A 7,413-nucleotide genomic window follows, 5' to 3' on the forward strand; every position below is an offset into this window, starting at 1 on the left:
GAGAAATGGGGTATGGCTCTCAGTCATGAACTAAGACTTGAGGATGGACCACGGCAGAGGGAGGGGTAGGATATGTTCTGGGCTTTATCCCCACCCCTCCTATGAATAACCACATACAAGAAGGCAAGGATCTCTAACTTGGAAGTTATAAATCACCTTCCCTTGGTCTCATACATGCCCCCTCCTGATCCCCATCCTCAGTATTCTACCCCAGGGTGATAAATAGGGGATCAAGGAGCCTTTTTTATAATGCCCCCTCCATAACCAATTTGTCATGGCTCTCTATATAACACACTTTGGCAAAATTGCTCTGGACTTGGGTTTAATGGGAGTTCATGATGAGCTGCTCTGTCATCGTTAGGTGGTCTGATGTCTGACGGGCCCAGATTCTTCAGTATGGATGATGTCAACAACTTCAGGATGGGACCCAGGGACTATCACTGTTTTCATCTATTCATCAACCATCAGACTTTGCTTTATGGCTCCACTCTGAGCTCTACCCACTGAAGGATACCTACTTTGATGGCTAAGTCAAGGGCCCACCATCTCACTCTGGGCTCTGTCTTTCCCCAGCCTAATCTCATGGCACTTAATAGTAGATATGACTCCCTTTGCTCCGCATGGCTTTGTATAATGCTGGTAGCAACTCCTCTTCCTCTACTCCTTCATTACTGTTTATCTGGGTCTGGCCTCCGTTCACTGCTGGACAAGAAGGAACATGGTCTGCTCTTCTGCTATCCCCTCACTTCCCCACTCACAACCACACAAATTAGGTCTGGTCCCTTTCTCCCACAGGATGAAAAAGGGCATCACGTGGTTGGTCCTGATGTCTTAGCAGAAGTAGGGTGTTTCTTCTGTCCCAGAAGTGATCCAAACAAGCCCAGACTGAAGAGTAGCATGAACTTAGATTCCTCGAAGAGGCATTTCTGAATCTCCTGGAACATTAGGTTTGGGGTCAGAACAGAGTAGCTTTTCTGGACCACAGAGGTCTGAAAGAAAGGACAGCGTATATTAGAATATCTTCTGGAACTTTGAGTCCCAGGGCTGGATCTCATCTTATTCCTTGGCCCTAGGCTTTGCCCAGTCATTTCCTAAGTAGTAATTAGGACTACTTAATAAGGGTTCCTCTTCCTCAATATTATCCTTGATATGTCACTTACCCTATCTTTGGTCTTCCTAATAAAAGTCCAGGGGACTGGGAAGAGGGCTGGCAGCAGAGACACTAGTCTCTGTTTAGCAATCTTAGTAGCTTTTTGAAGTCAGGTACCTCATTCCCTGACCATGTTGGGAAAATATACCCATTTCTCAACTTCCCCTGGTTTTTTCCCACAATGGGATTTGGAGCAATCAGCCCTTCTGGTGATATTGAGAAACAGTAGGAAATGTTTTTTTTTTCCAGAGTATTGTGATTGATGACCTTTTACCCCCACTTCTGAGCACTTTTGTGGGTCAGTGTTGTTTTACATGGGATAGTGGATGTTCAAAGAGCAGAAAAGACTTGCATGGGATCACAGAGCACTTTGAGGTAGAAATAGAAAGAGCTTTTGTGAGCTGACTAGTGATTCCTTGGAATGTTTGTCACTTGTGTGAAGACTACAGAACTAGGCTTCGTGATGGTCACACCCCCATCACATTTGGAGGATGTGTAGGAGTTATTGACCATTCCTGAAGAACTCCAGTTATGATTAGTGTCAATTCTTCAATAAACACAGAGTGGATGAAAATGAGCCCCAAATACAGAGGGAAATGGGTTGGCTTAGGATATACTGGAATAAGGACTTCCCATACTAAATTTTTATGGGACTAAAACAAATCTCAGGGGCTCAATCACTGCTTCCCTAAAGATCTTTAAAATGGAAGAAATGGCCTAAGATCATAGGATCATAGGATTTAGAGCTAGAAGGCCAGTCACCCTTATTTTACAGATGAGAAGTCTAGGAGGCTCAGAATGGTTAAGTGATTCTGGTAGTACACGGCAGTTATACCCAGTCAATGGTGTGAAGGTAGATGAACAGAATAGCTGATCTCTTAAGATTCCTTCCAGTAATCTGTGACTCTCCCTCATAAATAAAAGTAGGTTCTTGATTTCTAGTTTTTCTACTCCCAGGTAGAATAAAACAGACCTCATTTTATGGATGGGGAAGTAGACCCAGAGGAGTGCAATGTGTACTGTGAGTTGCTCACAAACATTAATTGAGTTAGTAGCAGACCCTCCAGTGGTCTATTAACCTCCAGTCCAGGGATCTATCTAATAAATCATGCTTTTCCCTTTGATATCAGTCGTAAGTAGTGGAGCGTGGAAACTCTAGGCCAGTGAAACTTGAACATAATAGCCAGTATATATGTAGTGCTTTAAGGTCTGCAAAATACTTGTTATAAAGATTATTTGATCCTCACAACAATGCTGGGAGATAGGTGCTGTTATTATCCTCATTTGATGAATGGAGAAACCAAGGCACAGAGAAATCACACAGCTATTAAATGTCTAAGGCTGAAGCTGTAGTCCAGTCTTCCTGACGTTAGGTGCAATGCCCCACCTAACTGCTTAATATCTAGAAAAGGAAGTGATCATGGAGAGTCAGCATAGATTCATCAAGAACAAGTGGTACTAAATTTATTAGACTACATGAGCACTATGGTGCCTCTCGGCTCTAAATCTATGAACCTAGGACTTTTTTTTGACAGATACACTTAAACCAGGAGAATGTTAAAAAAAAAATATGGTTTTATTGACAAAGTGTCTCATTTTATTTGTGTGGAAAAGATAGAGATGTAGGCTAGACAATAGCTTGATTAGATGGATTTGGAACTGGTTGGAAGGTCAGAGTCAAAGAGCAGTCATTAATGGCAATGGTTCTATGTCAACGTGGAAAGATGTTTCCAGTCTTTGCTTGGCCCATTGCCAGCTAACATTTTTTTAAATTGATGGCTCAAATAAAGGCATACAAGGCCTGTTTATCAAATCTCTGGATGACACAAAACTGGCAGGGAAGGATGCTTTACACATAGGATGACACAGTCAAGATCCAAAGGATCTTAACAGGCTGGAGCAGTGGGCTAGAAGTCTTACCCTGGAGTTCAAAAAGTCAACTTCCCAAGTACAGTGTGGCTAGAAGACAGTTCATCAGAACACCTAGGGGATTTTCTTGAGTTGCCATTTCATTATGAGTCAACAGGGTGATCTTGACCTGTATTTAGTGCATCCGTACACAGTGTCTAAGTCTAGGGAAGTACTAATAATTTTTGTATTCTCTGTCTAGATCAGGCCACATCAGGAATGTCATGTTCAGTTCTAGGCACTACATTTTAGGAAGGATACTGATAAACTGGAGAGTATTCAGGAGAGGGCAACTAGGATGGTGAAATTGATGTGTGAAGATCAGCTAAAGGAACTGAGGATAGATAACCTGGAGAAAAGATCTGATTGAGTTTTACCTTCAAGTATTTGAAAGTAGCTGTCATGTCAGTTTAACATTGTTCTGCTTGCCTCCAAAGAGAGGAACTAGGAGTAATGGGGTGGAACTTGCAGAGGGAAATCCAGGCTTGATGTTTTTAATGATAACGTCTATACCAAAGGGGAATGGGCTGCCTAGGAAGGCTGTGGATTTCGAATGAGATAGCTATAAAGCACTTACCACAATGCCTGGCACAAAGTAGGTACTTGATAACTGCTTGTTCCCTTCCACCCGCCACTTGGAGGATTTAATCAGGAAATGGAGATTCTTTCTGGGAAATGGGTTGAATTGAATGACTTCTGGCATCTCTTCTGTCTCTAACATTCTGAACATACTTATCTTGTTCAGAAAAGCTCCCCAATCCAATGCACACAATATTTCCTGGGTGGTTTGTAAAGAAGCTGGTGTTCCAGCTTTATTCTTCATTCCTTTTATGTTTACTTTCCTCTCCCTTGCCTCTGACTCAAAATTTGTTTCCTTCTCCCACTCTGTAAGATGTGGGGTTCTCATTCAGCCTTCTCCCCTGCTTCTTTCCTCCCTATTTTACCAACAAAAATCCTATTCCCTTTTTTCCCTTTCCCAGTTCTCTGTCCTCACTGCTTCCTGTTCCCTTCTCCACAGCATCTTTTTGCTTCACTTTTGAGATTCCTGGCTCCTTCTCCTTCCATTCCCCCACTAAACCACATTACTCATGAACCCTACCATCTCCTGGGACCTCCCTACTCAAGATCTGCTTTGAAAATCCTCCTCTCCCTGGCTCTTCTTCTATGTCCTCCTCCATTTTATCTCCTACATTTTTCATAGGATTACAGGATTTAGAACTGAATGGGACCTGAGAAATCATCTACACTTCTCATTTTCCTGAAGAGCCTGAGGCCTAGAGGACTCTTCTAAGGTCACATAGATAAATAAGTAGCACGGCCAGGAATGGGATTCCCAGGTCCTAGAGTTAATGTCATCTTAGACTGCCTTGAGACACACGATGTCTAGAATATGGGAGGAGGTAGTCCTACTAGCCTCTGCTCTGATTAGACCACACCTTGTTTTCAGTTCCAGGCATCACCTTTTAAGGAGGGCACTGAGAGAAGTTGGAGAGTGTCCAGAGAAAGGCAACCAGGATTGTGAAGGGCTCTTAGATGGTCACTGGAGGTTCAATTTGAGGAACTGAGAATGGTTAACCTGGACACAAAAGGCTCGTGAGGGGTGGGAGGGGTGGGAGGAGGGCACAAAAGCTGTTTCCTTTTTTGCTTGGCCCCAGAGGGGAGTTACAGAGACAGATTTCAGCTGAATGTAAGGGAAAAGATTCCTGGCAATAAGAGTTATACAAAGGTGGATAGCACACACTGGTGTAGGAAGCTTGGTGGTGCATCAGACTGAATGCTGGACTTGGGAGTCAGGAAGATTTGCGTTCAAATCCTGCCTCTGACACTTCCTATGTGGCCTTGGACAGGTCACTTAATTTCTCTCAGCCTGTTTCCTCATTTGTAAAATAGAGATGACAATAAAAGCAGCTACCTCACAGACTTGTCATGAGAATTGAACAAAGATAATCCATGTAAAGAGCTTTGCAAAACTTAAAGAGTTATATAATTATCAGCTACCATTACTGAGCCACATATTATTAGAGGCCTTCATGAGAAGCTGGATGGGAAAGCCTCAAGTGGGATTCTTAATCAGGTATGGGCTGAACTAGATGGCCTCTGGGACCTTTCCAAATCTGCAATTCAGTTCCTCTAAATCCAGCGCCCTATCCATTATGCCATGCTGACCTTTTAGGAATCTCTGATAAACTTCATGTCTGTGGCCTTTCTCTTTTATGTGACTATTAGAGCAGAGAGTAAGCACCAGTCACTTCAAGACCTTATCCAACCGCCCCTACTTCTGTCCCCAACAGATCCAAGGGACAATTTTGCTGCCCCATAAACTTTGCCTATTATGGGGCTGATTTTTAAAGGGCTCAAGAAAGTTCACAAGGGCTAGCTTGTTCATCACCCTCAGCATCCTATCTACTATCCAGTGTGTTGAACTGTTTCTCATGGGTATGTCTTCATACCCATTAGTTCTACCTTCGAGGTTGATACCATTGCCTAACTTGGTCATGAACTTAACTGTTCAACTTGACAACACCAAGGCTGTGACTCCTGGAACTCTCCGGTCAGCACTGCGCCATGATCCAACCCAAACCCCTAGTAGAGTTAACTTCTAACTGGTTGTGAATGAAATTCTAGGTCATTTTGCCACCCCTCTTCCCTCATTCTGCCAGTTTTTAATCCATTTAGGGGCATCAATCCTCAAGCTATTTATCCTATCCATGTTTTCTATCTCTTTCTGCATTTGGGACTGCCTAGCAATACTGAGAGAAAATGACTTGTTTATAGCCCCTAGATGATGTGTGCAAATTTTATGTGAAGGTGGGAGTGGTTAAGAGAAAGGATATAAACCTCCTCCCCCTTCCCGAGCTTTCTACCCACCCAACTAAACCAGAGCACTGGTTCAAGAAGGAAACATTTTTTTTTAGAGCCAGTGAGCCTGTCTTTTGTAAGGTATATAGCATGCTATGTTTACTGGAAGCTGAAATCAGAGATGAGAAGTCTCCAGTGGCTTATTTAGTCCCCATAGGTCTCCCACTCTCTTTCCTGATACAGCTTGTTTTGGAAATGGCTATATAATTCATGGGTTCCTGCCATCAGTAAACATCTTGGGCTATTTGTCCTTTTTCTAAACACGCTCTAATAATCAGATGTTTTAGCCAACATCTGGAAGATGCAGTTCTCTAACCATTTACCATCCCTAGGTAAGGGGACAATTTTCTCCATTTCACTGAACCTGTAGCAAGACACAGTATAGGCAAATGCTTCTTAAGCCAGTCTCTGAGGGGCCAGACTTGTTCAATGACAAGGTTTATGGTCTATGAGCCAGATGACTTTCAGTGGCAATGACTCTTGGGGCCCTCACTTGGTATATGCTTCAATTAGTATATGTGGCAGGTGTGGCAGGGCAGAGGGGAATGTGTTCATGTATTTGTAGGATGATGTCAACCACTCTCACAGACCTTTGTAGTCTGAAAAAAACGGTATTTTTCCATTTTAGTCTTCCTTATGTTGCTGTTTCTTCTCACAGCTGACCCGTTTCTGACTTGTGTAGCAATGTTGTCCCCCACTATCCCAGCTTACACAACCTGATACCATCCTCAGTGTACATAATGTTTTTAAATCTACTCCCTGTTCAACCCAATAAAGATGTCTCTTAAAAAACAGCTTACCCTGGCTTGGATCTACTCTGTGCAACTACTATAAGTAACCCCCAGCTATTTTTCCCTTTCTATCCAGCATTTCTCCTTCTTGAATCACTGGTTGTATATTAAGAGAATCCAAGCATGGCACAAGAACTTTGTCAATATATACACAAATCAAACTGTTTTAGTTTACAATGATTTTACCAGACCCCCTCCCTTCAACCAGTTTATGGGTAAATTGAGCTCAACCATAAGCCACACCCTCAAGGGTAAGGTACACCCTAGGTATGAGACAGACAAGGGTGTCAAAGTAAAACCTCCTGCAGGAGGCAGCATACTAAATAGTTCTTCTCAATGCAGCCTTGCCAAATTCGAACCCTTCTGCAGCTCACAGTGGGAAACAGTTCATTTCCCCTCTCAAGCACCTCTCAAGAAGCAGGTGTGAAAGAATGAATGACATCTTCAAGGGTGGGTAAGGAGCTAACGAAATTGCCACACTCAGCTGCTTCTGGCTCCTCCCATCATCTCCTTTCTGGTTTGGGGAAGAGGGCAAAGGAGTCCTCAAACCCACCCCCCAAACTCAATCCACCCAGTGATGCTGAGACCTGGAAAGGGAAAGATTCAGCATGATGAGGAGGTGAGGGAAGGGAGAAGAGAGGTGGTCCAAGATGCTAGGTGGGATGTGTGTGTGTGTGTGTGTGTGTGTGTGTGTGTGTGTGTGTG

Source organism: Vombatus ursinus, unplaced genomic scaffold, assembly GCF_900497805.2.
Source record: "Vombatus ursinus unplaced genomic scaffold, bare-nosed wombat genome assembly UNPS02014816.1, whole genome shotgun sequence".
NCBI lineage: Eukaryota > Metazoa > Chordata > Mammalia > Diprotodontia > Vombatidae > Vombatus > Vombatus ursinus.